Raw genomic sequence first — 25,958 nt, forward strand, 5'->3', positions numbered from 1 at the left:
GGTGTACTAAGCTAACATATGGAATTGTTTTAAGATGTTCATACCATGGGTCATTTAGCTATTTGATATAGGATTTTAGGACCCCTTTAGGTATAATTGTTTGAGGGGATAAAATATTGAATTTGGCCTTTACTCCTATAGCCCATAGAAACGCATTGAATAACACATTCATAAATGGCAACAACAACAAGAAACAGCCAAAAAATGGATCATAAGGAATAAACATTTGAAGTGTTTGTCCTATATCACAGATATATAAGAAAGCTCAGGAAATATTATATATATATTTTTTTATTTTTTATTTAACCACTTGGTTTGTATGGGTTACCTTCAGACGAGTCCTGGGACACTTGTGGGGGTTGTAGAGCAAAACGGAGAACATTGTGTCCGTGATAGTCCTCCCTTTCCAGAGTGGTTTGTAGGCCAAACCATTCGGATGTTACAGACGTTTTTATGAGAATATTGGTCTGACAAACATTGCTGTAGCTCCACCTTCCACAGCAGAAGTGGAAGGCCAACGTAGGCATACTGTATGTGGTGAATTGATATTTCTAGCTTAAACTGACGGATTTTGATMATGATTTTTGTATTATGTTACTTAGATTGACGCACGGGTGCATCAATAGGCTCTTGAGGATTTCTTTATACAGTAAACAGCAATGATCTGTTATAGTACATATCCTTTACAATAGTAATGAAACCCTTAAAACAAACTGRCAACCCAATTCACACCTCAAAGACTTTAGTTATAAGGGCACAAGGCGAGAACCAAATGCAGACACAGGAGGCAGATGGTAGAGCTCAGATATGTATTATAACAAAGGGAGTAGGCAAAGGCAGGTCGGGGACAGGCGAGAGTTCATAAACCAGGTCAGAGTCCAAACAGTACCAGACGATAGACAGTCTCGAGGTCAGGCCAGGCAGGGGTCAGAAACCAGATCCGAGTCCAAAAACAGTACAAGGGGTTAGGCAAGCTGGTAGTCAGAACAGGCAGAGTGGTCAGGCAGGCGGGTACAGAGTCAGAACAGGCAAGGGTCGAAACCAGGAGGACTAGAAACAAACAGAGACTGGGGAAAAATAGGAGCAATGAAAAACACTGGTTGACTTGGCAAACAAGACAAACTGGCACAGAGAGACAGGAAACACAGGGATATATACACCGGGGATAATAAGTGACACCTGGAAGGGGTGGAGACAATCACAAGGACAGGTGAACCAGATCAGGGTGTGACAWTAGCACTGTAAACAGACARGACTCCTGACAGAAAATCTGCCATTTTCAAATCAAGACAGGAGTATCATTCATACTGTATATCATACTGTATATGACATAACAGCTAACTAGATGTTATTTGCCTGAGCCCAAGGACCAGTTTTTCCAATCAAATCCAGACAGTTCAATTACCGCAGTGGTCACCAACCTTTTCTGAGTCAAGAGCACTTTCTGAGTTTTAAAGCAAGCCAAAAATTACTGCTCAAATGTTTTTTTAAACATGACTTCAAAAGCCTATGCAACATGAACCTATTAAAACCAGTTCTGTACCAATGAGGTTTGTCCAGTAGGCTATAGACCCAAGACATTATCACTGCATATTGGCTATGCTTGAATTTCACAGCCAATATTGTTCTTCTCAGACCATTTTTTATTACATTTCCCGGTGTCACGTTCCTGACCTTATTTCCTTTGTCTAGTCTTTGTTTAGTTYGTCAGGACGTGAGCTGGGTGGGTGTAGTCTATGTTATGTMTCTCATTGGTTTAGGTGTGTCTGATTTGCCTGATATGGTTCTCAATCAGAGGCAGGTGTTTTACGTTGTCTCTGATTGGGAACCATATTTAGGTAGGCTGTGTTCACTGTTTGTTTGTGGGTGATTGTTCCTGTTCGTGCGTTCATGTTTTTATGTTCTCAAGTTCAGGACTGTAGCGTCGTTGGTTTCTTTCTGTTTATTGTTTTTGTTCGTGTTTAAAAMTATTCAAATAAATATGGATACATACCACGCTGCGTTTTGGTCCGATCCTTGCTCCTCCTCAGACGAGGAGGATTACGACGTTCGTTACACCCGGGTTGGGGAGTAACGGATTACATGTAATATATAAGGGATTACAAAAAACTGGTAACTGTAATCCATTACGTTACCAGCTAAAATAATGTAATCCGATTACAGATACTTTTGAAAAACTACATGATTACTTCGAGGATTACTTTTAAATTCAGAAAGGATGTTTGAGGAAAAAAATCTTTGACACTTCACTGWTTCTCAATGACATTCAAGTTTAACAGTGCTGAATAAAAACATAACACTTTAACACATTAGCTCAGCTGTATTCATTGAGTCTCTCTCTAGTCATGGTTTTAAAAGTTTTGAATCTCACAGTATCAACTTTGCTTTGCACTCAGGGCTTCTTTTTAAAACCTATGGCTTGAGGAAACTGTGCAGACACGATGATCTGAGCATTCTGATTGGCCAACGGCAGGTCTATAGGTGCACTTGATTTGCTCTCTTGGCCTGCCGGATATTCAGAGTTCTACCTTCAGACACATGAAATGGTTGGAAATGGGAACACTTTGCCTTCCGATGCTAGGGCTGCTGAATCAAGTGTYCATACCACTAACAGGGAAGAAAGGCTTTATTTTTGTTGTATTTTACAGAAATGTTTGGTGATCGACTACGAATGCCTTGGAGGTCAACCAGTTCATCGCTATCGACCGGTTGGTGACCACTGAACTACCATTTAGGAAATAGTTCATCAGTGTTTCTAAGTGGTCCTGTGTGTCTTTGTTTGGCCGATATGAGTGCTGGCACTGCAGGGTAATAACCCACACATTACACTGTGTTAGAGCAGGGAGAGGGGGGTAGACAGGGACCACAGTAGGGGAGTGATGAGAGCTTTTACCAGGCCTCTAATGGATCAGTTATAGCCCACCTGTGAAATGTGTCCTGTACATCACCACTCACAATGAGCCATGCTCTTTGTGTATCCCAAACAACAATGGAAAGGGAAATGCCGTAATGTTGCTGCTTACCATGTGTGATTTGACCCCCCGTCCCCGTAAGGTGGAAATATATTGTTGGATATATAAATAGGTTGTAAAGTACAGCCTTTAATGCGCTGAATTCCCATTGTACCATTGATTATAAAGAACCCTGTGCGAAGAAAGCCCTCTTTAGAATAGTAACCAATAATCAAGCAGTGGGTGATGTGGAACTCTATTCTTTACAACTCTCCCACACAGATTCAGACTTCACTGTTAGTGCCTATACAGACCATGTGATCTCCAGTGGACTGGCAGCACAGAATGCTGCTCATTGAGGAAGAGGGTGAACTTTAAAGATTCAAGCCTCTCAATAATTCAAGAATTAGGAGAATAGCAGCCGTGGCCGGGAGACTCGAGGCAAACAGACCACGAGAGAGAGAGGTGAATGGAGATCCAAAAGTAAAGGATTGGAGAAACAGAACATTTTCTTTGGGTCAGAGACGAGTGAGACCACCTCATAAGCAATTAGAGTACAATACATGCTACTGAGTGGCGATCCATCATGTAACAAAAAAAACATCACCTACTGGATATTAGAGAAATATCACAGGTCTGTACTAACAACAGCATTGTATRAACACCTACTCACTGAATAGTAAACAGTACATCACATTTGAATAATAAACCTTGCTCTAAGTACAAGTCATCTTCTTTCCTATTATCCTGCTGAGGGTGAAACAGACTGATTTTGTAAAGCACCACCCAACAATAAACAAAATCCTTGCTCAGTGAATGACTTTGCGCTCACCCATAACGTTAGTTAATCCCCCTGCATGAGGGCAGACAATGCAGGGTGTCCTGTTGATCAGCTCTCTCTGGCTTCAGCAGCACATCATCATTTCCCCTCATACTCAGACAACTGTGAGCCCAACAATCTGGGCTTTATCCTCATGCACTGAGTAAAGAACTCCCTCACTAAATCCTCAAAGCAGGGCTTTTCAGACTCAAGTCATTGGGGTGCATCTGTTGGGGTGCAGGCAACCACATGTTTAAATCATTCAGTGATGTAGGTGTTATGTCAAATTTTGATGCCAGGGTATTAAATTCTCTCTAATTGATATCAAACACTATGGCAGTATGACACACTTTCACACTGCGCTCATGTCATTTTTTATTCTTGGCAAAGCAACAATGGGAGCCTATAAAGTCATCATAACATATGGGATTTCATTAGTTCTACAGAGCTAATGTTGTGGAACAGCAGCTCTGAATTTGAATGATAAATGCTTTTCACACTATTTGAAATTTCTATTTGAAATCATCACTCTCAAGAAAAAAGGTACTTTTCAGAAAATATTTTGCTGTCTAAATTAAACAAATTCCAATATGTACCTGCAGAGCTTCTCTCTCTGTCACGCTTGATATCATCATCCTTATATTAATAGTCTCATTTTATGCACATCCACAAATTCTGTCCATGAAGGACATTTGGAGCAATTAGAATGCTACTCTTTAATCTATTTATAACCATTACTCCACAAGCATGACAGCAAATTTCAAAGGCTATCAGGATTTAGATTTGTGTTAATCTTCATGGTGTGCGCAATCACCTTGTCCATTGTAATGGGGTGTTAAAAATGTGATGGGACAAGCGTTGAGAAGGAGACAGATCTGTAGCGAGATAGATCTCATCTCTAGGTAATTAATATCTGCAGAAGGCCCTGGCTGTGGCTGAGATGACACTGATGAATGCTGCAGTAGTAATAGTAGCAACACAGTTACCACTGGGGAGTGATGATGTGTCTGTGTCACAGCCTGCATCTAGTCTTCTTCAACTCTCCTAAGGGTTGAGAATGTTGTGTGTGTGTGTGCAATACATACAGGAAAGAGGGGACACTCAGGCTGAAATATTGGTGAAAGCAAACTTAAACTAAGCCCTCTTGCAATTCCTTTATGACTTCCCTGATCCCTCATACTGAGGTCGACATTTAATGACTGTCTAGACAGGTCGAAACTTGGTTCTTGGATTGGATTGAGAAAAAGTCTATAAATCTTTGAAATAGAATTAGAATACATCTGCATACGGTCAGGTATTCGGTACTGTAATAAACTCTAACCTATTACATCTATAAACAGTCAATTTATTAATCATAACCTGATATCATATCATCATTCTGAACATTCGTYACCTCCTTGCATCTGCAAAAACCCGAGCCTTACTTATGATTCAGTATAACACCAATTGGTTTAATAATTTATTTACTAGCTAATTAAATGGTAACACAGAATAAACATACTCACCTAATACTTTAAAAACAGGTCCCTAGTGGAATGACAATAACATGTCTGCTTGTTACAAAAGAGATGGAGAGGGGGCAGAGAGGGACAGAGACATTTAATCTTGGCACATGTAGAAACTACTCTCACTTACAGTAATCATATACACAAATTCACTCAACTGTATCCTACCACCTTTCAGCATGGGGGATGAGAACTGTATCGTTGACTGTCTGATGAGGACAACAGCAGCTTATTCATAGAGGTTTCTGCCATGTGTCTCTCAGTGTGTCTCATCTGCTGTAATGGAGACATCTGTTGGTGTGACACCAGAGGGGAGGGAGAGGAGGGCAGAAACATTTCCTCCTCTAACTCCTTAATCAGCCATTTGATTTCCCACTACTACACGGTTCCCTGGGGGCTGCAGCTGGGAAGGGAGGACTCCCAGTGTGACTAACACTGGCCAAACATTGATGCCCCAAAATGGAAAATGGTAGCTAGACGCCAGCCATCACCGGTGCAAGGCTGCTGCTCTGGTCAGAGTTGGTCATTACTACAGGGGGGCAAGTATAATTTTATTACCAATCTAATATTCCCACCCTGCCAATATACTCTGCATGTAATTATCCTCAATGTGTTCTGATGGGCAGAGCACTAAACAAATTCTCTCTGCATTTCATAACAGATACTCAGGCCAAAGAGGAGAGATGCATTTTTCATCTGGTCATGTAAAATTGAGACTCCATAGACTTGGTTAGGAGAGGGTTGGAGAGGGCTGCAGAGCAGAGGGATACCCCAGCCAAAACAAGTTATCACCTCCACCAAGTCAGTATGCGTGGAATATTTCACATTGCAAAGAAAAGCCATCCACTCAAATGTCAACTGAGAGCATTAAGGCCCTCACATATACACATACTGCCTACACACTTTACAAATGTGTGTTAAACCACAGTCTCATAGGTAACACTCTGTGATCGATTCCGATACAGTTTGATTCCATGCCCAGTGGATATTGTGGTTCAGCATCATCAGCATCAGAGTGGAAACAGCCCTTGAAGGCTAAGTGAAAGGTCTGGTGAATTACTCTGATTTTAAGTACATGTGAGTCTTGCTCTGTACGAGTTCTCCGATGAAACATTACCCTTAAACAAAGATCAATAGTCTTGTCCCTGGGAAGAGAGGTTCAATCTGAGAGAGCCCCACCACAGTTCTGCTGTGATGTATTGATATTTATGTGGTTGGGTTAAACATTTAATTCCAACGGTCAACTGCTCAATAAATGCTATTAAGGAGAAGTAACTTTAGACTGCAGCCGGCACGGTCCCATCAATGAGGGTTAGTCTACTCTAGACTGATGAGTAGAGTGAGTCTCTCCAGAGCACCAAATTACATTACAACTGATGCCATAGCCTGCCATGCTGCCCTGCTGCCCTCCACCCTGTCATTACTGCTGATTTAGTTGCCATGAATCAGTTATGAGTTGTAACCCTCATCATCAATATCATTGATTTACTGTCATACAATTCTTAATACATGATAAATTGCAAATTGAGCCTACCATAATAGGTTAGAGGTTAAGTCAATACTAAGTTTATTAGCAATACATTATTTTACTCAGTGACATGTCAGTCCAAAGGCATGTGATTAGTATGGCCTGCCCTAATGCCAAAGTGGTGGTCAAACCTAGCCACCACTGCCACTAGTGATAATCCTTTTTCCGCTTTGGCTCTGTGCGTTAATACCTATTGATCCTTGACTGATAAAGTGGCAATGGTCATTGATGAGATAGGATGTCATTCAAACTCCCATTACAGCTGTCACTGATGGCAGAGGTKAGGACCACATTTCCAGTTGTTTCCCTCCTCTTTCCCCCCTATCTTCTCTCTCTTATGGGGCAGAATAACCAGGGACATTACCTCAGCATCTGTTGCCTGAGGCCCCACCATCAGCTAATCTGCCTCTGTGTTTACTGTGGTGCCATTACTTGTAATAGCAAAACAATCAGGCTTTATGGCCCTCTACGATGAAGTACAATGGAATGGAGGCTGCATGTAATTTAATTCTTAGGGGATTGTCTCTGCCTGCAGCATCCCAACTGTACAGGCTCAACAAATATGAAATGGTGGTATGATAATGGCAATAACTGGGCTCAGTGGAGCCAGTGATAAAGTAAGAATTCAATGGATGACCTAGGGCAGCTGGACTCTAACTCTGCATCTCATTGATTTACTCCAGAGAGAGAAGACTGGCTGGCTGGCTGGCTGCTTCATCATGGTGGAAATGTTAGTGTGGGAGAAATCAGTGTGCTATTTTTATTATAACCTATGATAGCACACTGAACCTTAAGGCATTTCTTAAGGAGGTGGTTTGTAATTTAAGTTGTATGTGTTGAAATTTCATTGGTATTTGATTAATAATGGTTCAACAGCTGGAGGACAAAACTTGGTTTGTTGGGCCTTCAATATGGTGTTAATAAGTCTGAACCGCATTCCGAGAGACAAGCCTTTATAAAACCATTGTTTCTCTACACTTACAGAGAATCTTGTTAGGCTATGAGAGATATCTAGAGTATAAGCTCTTGAATGCAGTGTCGCAAGCAAATCATTTTCTCTTTATCAGTTCTGTGCTGTTCCTGTAGCATTAATGTAAACAATAAATGATCGTCTTGAGTGACACATGTTATTGTTTACTATTGCCCCCCTTGAGCAGTTGTTGATGTGCTGAGGCAGCCATGTAAGATAATGATTTAACATACTATTACACCCGGGAGAGTTATGTACAGAGTTGTGTACAGGTTTATGAGGGCATCCTGGGATAAATCATAGTTGCTGCACACTTTAACACCGACTTTAAACCACATGTGGTACATCAAATACACTAAACGACTTCCTGCAAAGTATGCCACACTGCACAATGGTGTCAAAAAGTACAATGATGTATAGTACACAACATGAAGAGAGCTAAAGTGAATCCTTAGTAAATAGACAGACACTAAAACCCCTGCCTCTGTCAGTCTTATTGAGTTTGATTGCTGYGGGAGAGCATCGTCTACTTTCAGCACTAATATCCAAATGTCTTCTGGCAAGCAGGGAGAGGGGTTGAAATTAAATTGCCTTCCAAAGTGTACTTTTCCTTAATGCCTCGTGTCGGGCGGCAGAGGGCTGTAAAACTGTTAGCTTTAATGTCGATTTTCATATGCAGCCATGAGAAGAAAGGGAAATAAAGAGCAGTGATTATACCATTTGAATGGGTTCTGGAATGCTTAAACGTTTTATGTTGCGACAGCGTAATGCTCCCGTGCTCAGTCTCTGCACACTCAACCCCCACAGTGGTTGTCTCAGGTTCAGCATTCTACACTGTGCCTTTTATTCCCATGTCTGGGGGAGCAGAAGGAGGAGGAGGTAGTGACTGGTCTACAGCAGGAGAGCTGAGCTGAGAGCTTTGTTTGAAATATTTCCACCTGCGTGTTGACACAACCTAACAGCTTATTTCCACTCCGACTGTTCCTCCAAATCATATTAATGAGTAAAGGATTGAGTCAGACATACTAAACAGTTGGGATCCTCCACAGGGTCCTTGTCTTTGCTCTCTMTTTTCGAAGCTGGCTGTCACACTTAGCCTACTAGTGCTTAAGGCTCTGTAGACACAGGCTATTTAACAGCTTTGTTATCCTCAAAATATTCACAAATGTTGTTATTTAGAAACAGCAATCAGATGAAACAATCAGATAAAACACATTCTTGGTATCATCACACCTACAGATGTAGGATCTTAATTTGAGCCAGTTTGCTACAGCAGGAAAATAATCATGCAGCAACAGGAAATATGAATTATTATGTGGATTATAATTCATGTACATTTTTGTAGGGGGTGATGCATTTTTCATATGGAAAAACTTCAGAAGCCTTTTTAAACCTCAAATACATTACAAGTTTTACATTTCATGCATTGCAGTAAAGTTMCCCTGCAACAGGGTGATCAAATTAAGATCCTACATCTGTACAGTAGATCTCTATGAGTTAGGCAAGAGACAGGCATTGTTACTATATGTTTTTATTTATTTTTTATATATTTTTTCACCTTTATTTAACCAGGTAGGCCAGTTGAGAACAAGTTCTCATTTACAACTGCGACCTGGCCAAGATAAAGCAAAGCAGTGCGACAAAAAACAACAACACAGAGTTACACATGGGATAAACAAACGTTCAGTCAATAACACAATATAAAAATCTATGTACAGAGTGAGCAAATGAAGTAAGGAGTTAAGGCAATAAATAGGCCAATAGTGACGAAGTAATTACAATTTAGCAATTTACACTGGAGTGATATATGTGCAGACGAGGACGTGCAAGTAAAAATACTGGTGTGCAAAAGAGCAGAAAAAAAAATATATATGGGGATGAGGTAGGTAGTTGGTTGGATGGGCTATTWACAGATGGGCTGTGTACAGCTGCAGCGATCGGTAAGCTGCTCTGACAGCTGACGCTTAAGGTTAGTGAGAGAGATATAAGTCTCCAACTTCAGTGATTTATGCAATTCGTTCCAGTCATAGGCAGCAGAGAACTGCAAGGAAAGGCGGCCAAAGAAGGTGTTGGCTTTGGGGATGACCAGTGAGATATACCTGCTGAAGCGCGTGCTACGGGTGGGTGTTGCTATGGTGATCAGTGAGCTGAGATAAGGCGGGGCTTTACCTAGCAAAGACTTGTAGATGACATGGAGCCAGTAGGTTTGGCGACGAATGTGTAGCGAGGACCAGCCAACAAGAGCATACAGGTCGCAGTGGTGGGTAGTATATGGGGCTTTGATGACAAAACGGATGGCACTGTGATAGACTGCATCCAATTTGCTGAGTAGAGTGTTGGAAGCTATTTTGTAAATGACATCGCCGAAGTCGAGGATTGGTAGGATAGTCAGTTTTACGAGGGTATGTTTGGCAGCATGAGTGAAGGAGAATTTGTTGCGAAATAGGAAGCCGATTCTAGATTTAACTTTGGATTGGAGATGCTGAATGTGAGTCTGGAAGGAGAGTTTGCAGTCTAGCCAGACACCTAGATATTTATAGTTGTCCACATATTCTAAGTCAGAACCGTCCAGAGTAGTGATGCTAGTCGGCCTGGCGTGGGCAGCGAACAGTTGAAGAGCATGCATTTCATTTTACTAGCATTTAAGAGCTGTTGGAGGCCACAGAAGGAGTGTTGTATGGCGTTGAAGCTCGTTTGGAGGTTTGTTAACACAGTGTACAAAGAAGGGCCAGATGTATACAGAATGGTGTCGTCTGCATAGAGGTGGATCAGYGAATCACCCGCAGCAAGAGCYACATCATTGATATATACAGAGAAAAGACTCGGCCTGAGAATTTAACCCTGTGGCACCCCCATAGAGACTGCCAGAGGTCCGGACAACAGGCCCTCCGATTTGACACACTGAACTCTATCTGAGAAGTAGTTGGTGAACCAGGCAAGGCAGTCATTTGAGAAACCAAGGCTATTGAGTCTGCCGATAAGAATACGGTGATTGACAGAGTCGAAAGCCTTGGCCAGGTCGATGAAGACGGCTGCACAGTACTGTCTTTTATCGATGGCGGTTATGATATCGTTTAGTACCTTGAGCGTGGCTGTGGTGCACCCATGACCAGCTCGGAAACCAGATTGAATAGCGGAGAAGGTATGTGGGATTCAAAATGGTGGCGATCTGTTTGTTCACTTGGCTTTCGAAGACTTTAGATAGGCAGGGCAGGATGGATATAGGTCTGTAACAGTTTGGGTCTAGAGTGTCTCCCCCTTTGAAGAGGAGGATGACCGCGGCCGTTTTCCAATCTTTAGGATTCTCAGATGATATGAAAGATAGGTTGAACAGACTAGTAATAGGGGTTGCAACAATGCTGGCGGATAATTTCAGGAAGAGAGGGTCCAGATTGTCTAGCCCAGCTGATTTGTAGGGACCCAGATTTTGCAGCTATTTCAGAACATCAGCCGTCTGGATTTGGGTGAAGTATTTTAATGCTTTATCTTACACCACCTCTGTCAGTCACCATTATTTTAATTTAGGTCCAGTGTTGTTAAAATTATATTTTTGCTTCCATGGTGTATTTTCAATAAATGCAAGGTTTTGGTGTTATCTGCACTGGACCTCAAGAACATAATTTCAGAGAGAGAGCATGCTGCGCCAGTGAGGCAGAGCAGAGCAGAGAGGGCCTGCGCTCCGACAGACAGAAAGGCCTGTTATATAGCGCTCATTAAGGACACGGTTAGCTCAATCCATCATCCACGCCAACTAATGATTGCTACCATACATCCCATGTAGCACCATCCGTTTAAGGACAGGGACAGGGACGCAGAGGAAGTTGAAGCCCATTCATCTTGCTGCGCTGGACTCACAGCGCTTTGACAACTGGTACAGAGACAATTCTTCTCCACACTATCACATTAAAGTACCAGCTCTGAAATGGAACTGATCTACAACTCTACTTTTACCCTGTACACCAAACCTAAATCTCCGTGCCATAGCTGTGTGTGTGTGTAGACTTTGCAGCACACTGAAACTCATTAGCGATTGCAGACATGTCACAATCTATTTGCAGATGTACTTTTAAACTGCAATTAATTGGAGTGGAATATTTATAACCCAAGTAGAAAACTGATCAAAACAGCCCTGCTCGACCCAATTACAGTACATTCTTCATACACAACATGTACTCTGTGTGTGGGTGTGTGTGTGTGTGTCTACACTGTCCATTGATTTACTGTATGTATAATTCAAGTGAAATGGTAGCACTGAGATAACAACTTATTCCACTTCGAACAACCATGGTGAAAAAATTCACAAAGAGAAATAATATCAAACCCCCGTTCCTACATTCTTCCTGGCATTAAATCCTCCCTCCTCCCTCCCTCCTCCTCCCTCCCTCCTCCTCCCTCTCCTCCCTCCTCCTCCCTCCCCTCCCTCCCTCCCCTCCTCCCTCCCTCCCTCCCTCCCTCCCTCCCTCTAGCCTTCTTGCTGAGCTGTGCCTTCCCTAAGGAGCCAGCCAACGGGGAGGTATCAGTGACTCACCTCCTGCTGGGGAGAGGCCCTACTTTCAGTGTCTGACCGGCTACACCGCTGCAAGGCCCACCATGCTCGCCTGTCGCAACGCCACTACACCTTACTGGAGTGGCAAGGAGCCAAAATGCCTGGGTAAGAGACAACAACACTGCTTCTCTCTGCCAAACACACACACATACACACAGAACATATGCACAGACACACACACAGACTTCAGCTCATCAACTTCCAGGATCCATTCATCTGCTTATGAGAACCAATGGGAAATTATAGTAACCCCTCAGAGAACACCACAGAGACTGACAACTGAGGAAAATAACCATTCAGCTGAATGATTAAAGTAATTAACTCAGTTTAAATGGACTGGATGTTATTTGGCACCACTGCCCAGAGGTTAATGGGGGTTTATTGTGTGCTCTATTTGGTAGGCCTATCAGGTGTCTGGCTTACTGCTGCTGTGTACTTTAATTCTCTTTCTGTAACCCGCATCCCTGCTATTCAGGCTGTTTAATATAAATCCAGGGTTAAGGGCAATAGTGCAGTTGTAACAAACATGCCCTTGTTACTTAGACTAACATGTCTAGCCTACTCTTCTTCACAAGAGTGTTTCCCACAATAGTTGCATAGTATGGGGAAATAATACATGTTCATATATATGAATAGCAGGCCTGTGCCCTGTGGTACACATTTTTGTCATAAGTCATGTCATAAGAAAATAAAATGTTTGGTCGCACTCGCACAACGATTACTTCCTCCACACTAATATTACTCTGTTCCATTCATGGATTTGTTCATTAAATGTTACTACAAAAATGAATCATGGTAAGCAATTAAATCGATATGATTAGCTAAAATCAAAGTAAATGCTTACTTGTTTCCCTTGCAATACTACCAAGGGGTATTTTTTTCCAGGGGGCGCAAGGTGTGTCAAACATAGGTTGTTCGAAAGTTCAATATTTTAATCAGAGCCATATATTTAGAGAGTTTTGGCTAACTTTTAGATGTTTTTGTATTGTTAATTCTAGACATACATTTAATTATTTAAATATTACCCATGTACTGGAATGGGGTGCTAACATAAAGAGTTAGAGCAAGGATCAGTAGTTCAGTCCGGGATGGGGACAGGGAAGGAAAGATATATGTTAGTTCAGTCCGGGATGGGGACAGGGACAGGGACGATATACTGTTAGTTCCGTCCGGGATGGGACAGGGACAGGGAAGATATACTGTTAGTTCCAGTCCGGGATGGGGACAGGGACAGGGAAGATATACTGTTAGTTCCAGTCCGGGATGGAGACAGGACAGGGAAGATATACTGTTAGTTCCAGTCCGGGATGGGGACAGGGACAGGGAAGATATACTGTTAGTTCCAGTCCGGGATGGAGACAGGGACAGGGAAGATATACTGTTAGTTCAGTCCGGGATGGGACAGGACAGGGAAGATATACTGTTAGTTCCAGTCCGGGATGGGGACAAGGACAGGGAAGATATACTGTTAGTTCCAGTCGGATGGAGAGGGAAATATCCAGTGGGAAGGACAGGGAAGATATACTTGTTCGTTCAGTTCGGGATGGGGAAGGGACAGGGAAGATATACTGTTAGTTCCAGTTCGGGATGGGGAACAGGGACAGGAAGATATTAGCTTTAGTTCCAGTCGTGGGGAAGGGGGGAGGGAAGATTACTGTTAGTTCCAGTCGGATGGGGACAGGGACAGGGAAGTTTACTGTTAGTTCCAGTCGGGGGATGAGACAGGGACAGGAAGATATACTGTTATCAGTCCGGGATGGAGGCAGGGCAGGGAAGATATACTGTTAGTTCCAGTTGGGATGGGGACAGGGACAGGGAAGATATACTGTTAGTTCCAGTCGGGAGGAGACAGGGACAGGGAGATATACTGTTAGTTCCAGTCGGGATGGAGACAGGGACAGGGAAGATATCTGTAGTTCCAGTCCGGATGGGACAGGGACGGGAAGATATATGTTAGTTCCGTCCGGGATGAGACAGGGACAGGAAGATATACTGTAGTCGCGTCCGGGATGGAGACGGACGGGAAGATATACTGTTAGTTCAGTCCGGATGGGGACAGGACAGGGAAGATATACTGTTAGTTTCCAGTCCGGATGAACAGGCAGTGAGATATACTGTTAGTTCCAGTCCGGGATGGAGACAGGGACAGGAAGATAACTTTAGTTCCAGTCAGGATGGGGACAGTGGGACAGGGAAATATACTGTTAGTTCCAGTCCGGGATGACAGGGACAGGAAGATTACTGTGTTAGTCGAGAAGGGACAGGAAGATATACTGTTAGTTCCAGTCCGGGATGGAGACAGGGAAGGGAAGATATACTGTTAGTTCAGTCCGATGGAGACAGGGACAGGGAAGATATACTGTTAGTCCAGTCCGGGATGGGACAGGGACAGGAAGATATACGTTATTCCATCAGGGATGGGTGACAGGACGGGAAGATATACTGTTAGTTTCCAGTCCGGGATGGGGACAGGCAGGAAGATATACTGTTAGCAGCACATCACGGTTTCACTGGGTCTGACCGGATCTAAGTTGTGCTCAGCTCAACACTATGGTCGCTGTGAATAAGTTTTATGAGTGCAGTGTAGCACATGGGGATGTTGTGAAACGTTGCTCGCCACCTAATTGCTAACTTTCGGTGGCGCCAACATGATAAGACGCTTTGGGAGGGCGGTCACATGTGCCTAGGAAAGCAGAAGTCTGGTTTGAGCCTCGGTGTGAGCTGAATCAGGAGGAAGCGGTACTTGCTAAAAGCAGCCTGCATCTGTTATACTAGCATGGCTCCATAGAATTTTGAAGTGTCATGTAATGCATCATGATGCCCATTCTAGTATTCATGTATTACACTAATATGATTGCCATAGAATGCCTGTTAGGGCAGTGGTATTCAAAAAGCAGGACCACATTTTCTTAATAATCACATCAACAAATAACCTTCAATTCATAATTTACTCATAAAATTGTACTTTTCAAATGTCTAATCTTTCTCAAAAGCGTTTTTGTGTGTTGTACCATACAGCCCCCCCCCCCCCCCCACTCTCTGATTCAGAGGGGTTGGGTTAAATGCGGAAGACACATTTCAGTTGAATACATTCAGTTGTACAACTGACTAGGTATCCCCCTTTCCCTTTCTATAAAATAATCTGTACTCTACATTTTTTGTTCCAAATTATTTTGTTTTTGTGTTTTGGTTTATATGCCAACCCCACAGTGACCCCGACTTTGAATACCACTTTGTGTAGGGTCATGTAAATGCATCATAGTACAGAAACCTCAATGGCCCAACTTTAAATACATGGCTCTGGTTTAAACCAACCCTGAATGCTGAATTGCGATTGGACAATATCAGGCGCATGAGCAAAATCCAGACATTCCAAGGATCCCARTTAAAACTAAATTGTCCTGTTGTAGCCAGACATGGAAGGGTGTGGCTATACTTCCTGCTTTATGACCAAATTGCTGTCAGGAATGATTGAGGCCTATAGTTTATGTTGTTAGTGTTCTGACTTTTGTTGCTCTTRGTCCTGTTTATAATTTGTAAATCTTGTAAGTGGGCCTAATTAAGGTAACTATTTATATCCACTTTGCAAATAATAGCACTCAGCGCGACGTCCTACCTCAACATGTAACGCCCATGCCTCCCTTTATAGTAATGATACAAGCTACTTCCCACTGGGCACAGACGTCAGTTCAACATCTAGATTTGATTTACATTTGGTTAAGTTGTCAATTAACATGAATTCAACATGAAATCCCCCAGAAATTCACCATGCCATTGGATTTAGGTTAAAAGCTGGGTGAAAAATGATTAAATTCCTTTACATTGATTACTTTTCGCAATCAGTTTTCCACTCTGATTCAGCGTCATCACATATATTTTTATTTGTTGAAATGACATTGATTCAACCAGTTTTTGCCCAGTGGGTTAGGCCTATGGTGAACTTTTACAACATGTCAGTCTAGCATCCTCATTTAGGCCCAAAGTTGATTGGTTGTGCTGAGAGGCCTGGTCTGTTGGTGTCTGATTACCAGTATGGGGAGAGGGAGCAGTGCTATGGAGACGAGACCGGGCTAAACCAGCCCATTTGGACCTAGCTACACATTCCATACCTGCAGGTGGCAGTAGATCGGCAACTTAGGCTTTATATCTGTTCAAACAACACACTCCAGGTGGCAGTATGCACCAAAATAGTAGAAGAAGAAAATTGACTACTTCAAAATGTAGATGGCCTCAGTTGCGTTGCCCATGCTCTCACAAGCGCCATAATGTGACAGATACAATGTTGGTCCTTTAACTATCTCTATGGTCAGTCCCTGGTGAGACCTATTCGCCAGACCACTGCACAGCTCCAAACATTCTCACTCTCTTTCAGCACAGGGATGGAAATGTTCTTCCTCCAAACCCCATGTACTGTGATATTACTCAGCAAAGAGAGAGCAGAAAACAAATATTGTTTTTGAAATTAAGGGACATTTAAGCTGTTTAATGTCTCTCTTTTTCTCTCTGAGTTTTACCCTTCCCTCCATCTCTGTCGATCTCCTTCTCGCTCTTATCCAATCCATTTTCAATGCAGCTTCCTGTGGTGGGATGATAAAAAATGCCACGTTGGGCCGTATCATCTCTCCTGGTTTCCCTGGCAACTACAGCAACAACTTGACTTGCCATTGGGTCCTGGAGGCTCCTGAAGGCCATCGGCTTCATGTTCACTTTGAGAAAGTGGCTTTGGCTGAGGATGATGACAGGTAGAGTACATAGACAGCTGGATGGAAGCAGATTGGGAGTGTGTGTGTGTGTGTGTGTGTGTGTGTGTGTGTGTGTGTGTGTGTGTGAATTTATTTGGTATTTACAGGGACAATGCACATTTAATCAACGTTTCCCAAAAGTTAAAAAAGTGGCCAGTTTAGGCCAGTCGGCCCCGCCTAATTTTCAACTGCAGTTGCCTGGACAGGTTATTCAAAACATTACACTAACAATACAGGAAAACAATGAGCAGGGAGCACATGCAGAGCAACATAGGACAAGCAACACGTAGCATGCAGACAGAGCAACATAACATAAAAAGCAACAAAACCAAAATATATAACGCAACTAGTGTTCTCACACCGACAAGCTTCAGACAAAGGTTGAAGTTGGTTATTAGAGTTTACCTTTTTCATCCGGTCTTTTAAAAGAGAGGTTGGAACTCGAATATGATGCAAGGTATATTAAAATCGGATACCACTGGTATCTTCCCCCTGACCACTAGACATCTGGTACTAGTGCATCAACTTGCCCTTTGTGAAGAACATGCAGACTGTTTTTTTCACTTTGAATGCAAACATGAGTTCCTGAGCCATTTGTAACCTGGACCATTACAGTAGTGAGTTTCTTGTGCAGCGTTGTTTGTTTTGTTGCATGAGTGAGCATCATATCCACTATATCATCTGCATACATTTTGAACACTTCAGACAGTGACAAAAGAAGGCAGATCTTCATGTACAGGCTGAACGAGGGCCCCGTATTTCCATTTGGGCACACCCACATCATCAGCTGAGAATGGACAGCTCATTGCCTCACTCTGGACACGCTGGGAATGCCTTCAAGGTATGATATTCTGCCATCTCAAGGCTCGGGGAAAAGTGTGTGTGCGGGGGGGGGGGGGCGTGCTCAATGGTGGGACGCTTTCATTTGTTGCTAATTAGTTGCCAGTTGGACTAGATGCAGTGCCTTCCGAAAGTATTCACCCCACTTGGCATTTTTCCTATTTTGTTGCCTTACAACCTGGAATTAAAAAATATTTTTGTGAGGTTTGTTTCATTTTATTTACACAACATGCCTTCCACTTTGAAGATGCAAAATATTTTTTTTATTGTAAAACAAACAAGAAATAAGACAAAACTTTAGCGTGCATAACTATTCACCCCCCCAATGTCAATACTGTGTAGAGCCACCTTTTGCAGCAATTACAGCTGCAAGTCTCTTGGGGTATGTCTCTATAAGCTTGGCACATCTAGCCACTGGGATTTTTGCCCATTCTTCAAGGCAAAACTGCTCCAGCTCCTTCAAGTTGGATGGGTTCCACTGGTGTACGGCAAACTTTAAGTCATACCACAGATTCTCAATTGGATTGAGGTCTGGGCTTTAACTAAGCCATTCCAAGACACTTAAATGTTTACCCTTAAACCACTCGAGTGTTGCAATAGCAGTATGCTTAGGGTCATTGTCCTGCAGGAAGATGAACCTCCGTCCCAGTCTCAAATCTCTGGGAGACTGAAACAGGTTTCCCTCAAGAATTTCCCTGTATTTAGCGCCATTCATTATTCCTTCAATTCCCTGCCGATGAAAAACATCCCCACAGCATGATGCTGCCACCACCATTCTTCACTGTGGGGATGGTGTTCTCGGGGTGTTGAGAGGTGTTGGGTTTGTGCCAGACATAGTGTTTTCCTTGATGGCCAAAAAACTACATTTTAGTCTCATCTGACCAGAGTACCTTCTTCCATATGTTTGGGGAGTCTCCCACATGCCTTTTGGCGAACACCAAACACGTTTTGCTTATTTTCTTCTTTAGACAATGGCTTTTTTTCTGGCCACTCTTCCGTAAAGCCCAGCTCTGTGGAGTGTACAGCTTAAAGTGGTCCTATGAACAGATACTCCAATCTCCGCTGTGGAGCTTTGCAGCTCATTCAGGGTTATCTTTGGTCTCTTTGTTGCCTCTCTGATTAATGCCCTCCTTGCCTGGTCCGTGAGTTTTGGTGGGTGGCCCTCTCTTGGCAGGTTTGTTGTGGTGCCATATTCTTTCCATTTTTTAATAATGGATTTAATGGTGGTCAATGGGATGTTCAAAGTTTCTGATATTTTTTATAACCCAACCCTGATCTGTACTTCTCCACAACTTAGTCCCTGACCTGTTTGGAGAGCTCCTTAGTCTTCATGGTGCCGCTTGCTTGGTGGTGCCCCTTGCTTAGTGATGTTACAGACTCTGGGGCCTTTCAGAGCAGGTGTATATATACTGAGATCATGTGACAGATCATGTGACACTTAGATTGCACACAGGTGGACTTTACTTAAATAATTATGTGAGTTCTGAAGGTAATTGGTTGCACCAGATCTTATTTAGGGGCTTCATATGAAAGGGGGTGAATACATATGCACGCACCACTGTTAGGTTTTMAATTTTTWATTATTTTTTTAAACAAGTTATTTTTTTCCGTTTTACTTCACCAATTTGGACTATATTGTGTATGTCCATTACATGAAATCCAAATAAAAATCTATTTAAATTGCAGGTTGTAATGCAACAAAATAGGAACTTTACTCCATATATTGCTCAAGGACATGTTTGCTTAGACTAGGCGACTAAATCCCATATGTGAGTGACTTGGATGGAATTGATACGGCTTTATGTCATTTCAAATCATTAACTGTATTCCCTCATGCAAATTAATTGAGGGACTACACAGGCGAGTCAGACGCGGGGAGCCGAGATTTAATTACATTTTTGTACCATAACTACTGTCTCAAGGCTATGTAACAAATGGACATTTAATGAAGCCGCTGGCTGCTGAGTTGATGAGAATGTTATCACAGGTTTATTACAGCACTGAGCGCCACTTCAGAACCACTCACCACTCCCTTTTGATGTTTCTCTCAGTCCTCAATGACTAGTCAATGTGTCCCATTTTCCCTTCACCCTTTTTATTATGCAATGTTTTTGACTGTTTTTTAGACTCCTAATAAAGAATGGGAACAACATTGACTCGCCTCTGGTGTATGACTCCTATGAGGTGGAGTACCTGCCCAATGAGGGRGTGGTGAGCACAGGACGTCACCTCTTTGTAGAGTTCACCACAGACGGGACTGTCACTTCCACAGGAGCAGCCATCAGATATGAAGGTACTGATGCAATGTGTGTGAGTGTGTCTCGTATGTGTGTGTGTTGATTACATTAACTTAGTAGAATTGCACTAGAAAACATGCTTCAAAGAATCAACACTGATACGTCTTTACCTTTTCCTAAGGAAGGTCAAATTGAGGATTGATGTTGACTTAATATAACAAAGAATCCACCTGTGTCATTTGTATCCCGCAGCTTTTGCGAAGGGCACYTGCTATGGGCCCTTTGTGAAATATGGCAACTTCACTAGCAGTAACACAGCTTGTGGTGTGGGTGCGGTGGTGGAATTTGCCTGTGACCTGGGCTACACTCTGGAGCAGGGCTCAGTCATCATCGAGTGTGTGGATGCAGAAAACCCCCAGTGGAACGAGACAGAGCCAGCCTGCAGGGGTGAGTCCTCATTCCATTACAAACCCAGTCCACAGGATTTCATCAGCTCAAGTTTGGCTAATTCTCTATCAGCAAATTGAGTACAATCTAGGAACCCCAGCCAGAATAAAGCCAGCTACCCCAGTCTCCCAAGACCTGAGATATTAGCCAGTGCACAGCTTTAGAAGCCAACGCCCAGTTTTATTCATTCTCTCCCTGATTATCTCTCTCTTATTTACCCCTGTGAATTCACATGGCTTTTAAAAGATGTTCCACAGTCCCCAGACCAACATCAAAACCAGAGATTATTAAAATATCATTCAGCTCAGCTGGACTGAAGTGTAATTTCATTCATGCTGTCACTGTTTTTCCTATTGAAGATGGCTATGCTGTGAGACTGGGCCTACACTGTGTCCGTTTGTATGTAGGTGTTTGTCTTTGTTAACTTTTTGGGAGTGTTGGCCATGTTTAATGTGTTTCTCAGTTATTGGACTTGACTGTGTGTTATGTGTGTGTCCCAGCTGGTGTGTAGTGTGAGATCACAGACGCGGCCGGGGTGGTTTCCTCTCCAAACTGGCCCGAGGCCTACGACAAGGGCCAGGACTGCATCTGGGGCATCCACGTGTAAGAGGACAAGAGGAATCATGCTAGAACCCAAGTTAAGTGCCAGCTCTCCGCGTTCAATGAGCAGAGGTCACACTGAAGTTTAAATCAACTCATATCATTTAAGGTCATAGCCTGCTTTTTCTCTCTATAACATTTAAAGAGTTAGAATAATCGGTATTTCAACGTGTCATGCTGCAGGACGGTACAGGAGACATTGTTACACTACCTAGTAACAACAAGACACTCACTACCCTTTGCACAGGTAACACAACTACTGCATAACATAGGTGCAGATAAGAATTGTCGATCAGGATTAACTGAGGAGAGGCAATATAATCGTCAGAACTTGTAAACTATTCCTAAAGGAAAGTGGAGTTGCCTACTGAGTGTTGTAGCGTCAGAAATTAAATCTATGTTTTTATCCAGTCCATTGAATATTCAGCACAGCTTACGCACACCTCTTGCTGACCAGATTAGCCAGTAAGCCTCCATGCTCTCCCTTTCCCTGTGTGATGTGTGTCTCAGAGTTGGTCTTTCAGGAAGTATGCTTCTGGCAGTGAGACCACTCCGAGCCACTTATCCAGCTCTCACAACACGTGCTGTGTAATTCACCACTTAAACACACACAAACACTCCTGCAGCACTTTCAGTAGGCCTCGGCCCCTCCAATAGTTTTTTTGTGCTCTGCTGATCCTCTGCTGTCTCTTCAGAGCACTCTGCCAAGAGAATGGGCGAGTTTAGTTGGACATGATCAGAGAGCCTGCCTGCCTCCCTTATCTTCCTGAGTGAAGTCTCTTTAAAGTTTCACAAAGTTTCACACTGTGTGTGTGTGTGTGTGCATGTGTGRGTGTGTGTGCATGTGTGCGTGTGTGCACATGCATATGTAATGTTTACTCTTTGGCAGTCAAACAAGTACATATGGGTTTCATACGCTAGCTGCATGCTGTCCACAGAGAATATAGCAGCTTAACTCCCATGAGATTGTATAAGGTACATATTTCTTCTCATCATATGTGAATCATGTTTTTGCCTGAAGCAGTAGCACAGGAGCATTGAAAGGTCTAAGGCACTGCATCTCAGTGATAGAGACATCACTACAGACCCTGTGTCACGTTCCTGACCTGTTTTCCTTTGTCTTGTATTTATTTTAGTTGGTCAGGGCGTGAGTTGGGTGGGTTGGTCTATGGTTGATTTTCTATGTTGGGATTTGGTGTTCGGCCTGGTATGATTCTCAATCAGAGACAGCTGTCAATCGTTGTCCCTGATTGAGAATCATACTTAGGCAGCCTGGGTTTCACTTGTGTTTGGTGGGTGTTTGTTCCTGTGTCAGCGTTTGGGCCACACAGGACTGTTTCGGGTTAGTCACGTTMGCTGGTTTTTGTATTTTGAAGTGTTTTGTTGTTTTTTCATTAAATAATGAACACTTACCACTCTGCWTCTTGGTCCGATCCATGCTCCTCCTCGTCTGAGGAGGAGAACGACTACGACAGCCGTTACACCCTGGTTCGATTCCAGGCTCTATCACAACCGACCGTGACTGGGAGTCCCATTGGGCTGCGCACAATTGGCCCAGCGTCATTAGGGTTTGGCCGGGGTAGGCCGTCATTGTAAATAAGAATTTGTTCTTAACTGGCTTGCCTACTTAAATAAAGGTTAAATAAAAAATACATTTTTCAAAAATACTACAGTTTACTATAGAATGCTACAGTTTACTATAGAATACCACAGTACTTACTATAGAATTCTGTAGTAAACTGTAGTATACTGTAGAATACTATACTACACACTATAGCATCCCTCGATCATGTGTATTTTGCATATGCTAGAATACTATAGTAAATACTACAGTATTATCAACAACAAAAACTGTAGTGAATACTACAGAAATGTCCGCAAAAACACTACAGTCCACAAAAACAAGATTAAAAGATTATCTAATTTGCATTTATCCTTCCCATTCCCCTTCCCCATATCACAATTTGTGCCACCCATAAGTGAGAAACCTACATGCAAAGTATAGATGATAAATTGTGTTTCCTACAGGTTATTGAAGAGAGTAGAAGTTAACCCAGACCTGTCTACAGGTTATGGGGAATGTGCACTTTTAGCATTTCTCCATTAGGTTTCCTCAAGGAGAATCCCCCTCACTTCTATGTCAAAGATAATTAAARACTTTAGTAAATACCACAGTAATGTCCCTAAAAACACTACAGTAAATGCTACATTATACTACATTCTGCAAAAACACTACAGTAAATACTGCAATATTCTAGTCTGCAAAAAACTACAGTAATTTGTACAGTATACTACAGTAAATACTACAGTATTCATCTAGTGTTTTGTAGTATTCAGTCCTCAAAAGTCCTCTAAACACTACAGAGAATACTATAGTTTCAATCTCCTACCATAGTATAAACTATCAACGTGGGAACATAAGCTGCAGGAATACATCAAATATTTTTATAACTTAACCAAAGACAGACCAAGCCTGTTCGCTTCAATAGGACCAAATTAGTCATAGTGGGCAGAAACAAGCAAGGAGGTGGGCAGAGCGAGCACCAGCTAGCCAGATCCTATTGGCCTCGTTCTAGCATCATCTGCATATTTCCATTAGGGAAGCCGACTCAATTCGCCTTTGCACTCTCTAAAACAACGCATTTTTAAACCTTTGGCAAAGGGTTAAAGTCAACAAAACTTAGTCCACCTCTGTCCATAACATATTTTTATTTTTGGAAACAGAAAACTGTATTGAGATCAAATGTTTCATCAGTGACAAAATTTGCAGAATCTATTTTCCTACCTGCGGCCACTGGGCTTCCTCTCACTCCCATTGTTGGAGGGGCTGCTGCAGTGTCTGCTTGCCTACTGTAGTAATTAAGTCATGTAGACAGTAAGTCATTTGCTGTCATGGATTATATCTGCTCATTTGTTATCATCTTGCCAATCCATGGTTCCATCATTATGTTATTTCATTAGGAAAGATAGATTGTCACTGCCAATGGCTGGCTGATTAAACTGTGACGTAATAACGTCTGAGAGATGCTACAAACATGTAGGCTGGCAGAACAAACATAACTCATTATCTGCTACCTTTTCATCAGCATGTACATCGCTTGATATTCTTATGTAGTGAGTGAACATTGTCTTGAAAAGTTTGTTGAAAAATTTTTGTGAAAGAGCACTGGTCCTTTAAGTTTCCTCACAGCTCAGCTAGCCAGTGCATCAAGGAGATGGAGAGAGAGACCGAGAGAGAAGAGAGGAGAAGAGGAGAGAGACGAGAGAGAGAGAGAGAGAGCAGGTAGAGCAGAGAGGAGAAGAGAGAGAGAGAGAAGTAGAGAGAGAGATGAGAGAGAAGAGAGAGAGAGAGATGAGAGGAGAGAGAGAGAGAGAGAGAGAGAGAAGAGAGAGAGAAAGAGAGAGAGGGAGAGAGAGAGAGAGAGAGAGAGAGAGACGACTATGAGAAGAGAGAGAGAGAGAGAGACGATAGAGAGAGAGAGAAGATGATGAACTAATTTTTTAAAATTGAAAAAATCTGACATAATATTATTTTAAAAGAGGATAACATATTTCTATATAAAAAAATGCAAAAGACACTATATTTTGAATTATGTTGGAACTATTATTGGTGTCATTTATTACATTACCAATTTAAATGTGTTATGTGCAGCAGGTTTTGAAGATTAACCTCATGGCCCTTCACTGCCGTCTAACTTTAAAATGAAATGTTGTTCGAATTACTTATGTTTGGTCAACTCGACGCTTGATAATAGATAAGGACTAGTTGTTTTCGCTCTGGTGCTTCATTGCCACGTACTGTCATTGGCAGTCCCCAAACTCTTGGGCTGTCTGGCGATAAGATGTTTATAGGTCTACAGATGTTTCTGTTCAGTACTAATTATATGTGAGTGGATAGCCGTGGGTAACAATGTGCAGGGCGGCTTGCCTCCAAGAAGGGAATGGTCACTAAATGTAGACTGAAAGAAACATCTGTAGACCTATAACATCATACGCCCTATAACAGGCCAAGAGTTGGACTTGCGAATGACAGTCTGTGTTTGACTTGTCATACTGACACACCCCATCATAATAGACATTGCAGGTAGTTCATCTAACAGTTGACCATTGATGTTTAAGTGGTAATGCATTAACATTTATGCACACTAGAATTGATCCCATCACCGGTCTATAACCCTCTATAGAAATGATGAACACAAAAAACATCAGAAAAACAATAGTAAATTTTAGCGCCACTTTATTCATATTTTAATACAATTTTCCTTTGTTCTACATCGCTACAGTTCAAAAAGTTTGGGGTCACTTCAATGCCCTTTTTTTTAAGACAGTCAAATTTGCAAATGGTTTTCCAATGATCATTAGCTTATAAAAATGATCAACTTGGATAGCTACCAAACGTGCCATTGGAACAACAGGAGTAAATGGTTCTGAAAATGGGTCCTCTGTCGCCTATGTGATATTCCATAAATCTGCCTTTCCAGCACAATAGTCCAATATACAACATTAATAATGTCTCAGTTTATGTCCTTGATCATATTTGGATGTTATTTTTAATGGACAGATTTTTTTTGCGTTTTCTTTCAAAAATCAAGGACATTTGCTATTGTGACCCCAAACTTTTGAACCGGTAGTGTACGGACCATGGTTAGCAGATAATAATACGAGTGTAGCGAAATGCTTGTGCTGTCTGGAGTTTCCGACAGTTATTGTTAGATATTACTGCACTTTCCTAACCTTAATATCTAGGGACCAAGTGTTCTAACAATCCCAAC

The 25,958-nt window shown here is 42.3% G+C and overlaps 1 pseudogene; it reads left to right on the top strand.

Annotated features, from left to right (window-relative positions):
• Positions 1–25,958, top strand: part of LOC111981337 (seizure protein 6-like) — a 239,454-nt pseudogene that overhangs the window by 186,223 nt on the left and 27,273 nt on the right.

Source organism: Salvelinus sp. IW2-2015, linkage group LG20 (genome assembly GCF_002910315.2).
Source record: "Salvelinus sp. IW2-2015 linkage group LG20, ASM291031v2, whole genome shotgun sequence".
Lineage (NCBI taxonomy): Eukaryota > Metazoa > Chordata > Actinopteri > Salmoniformes > Salmonidae > Salvelinus > Salvelinus sp. IW2-2015.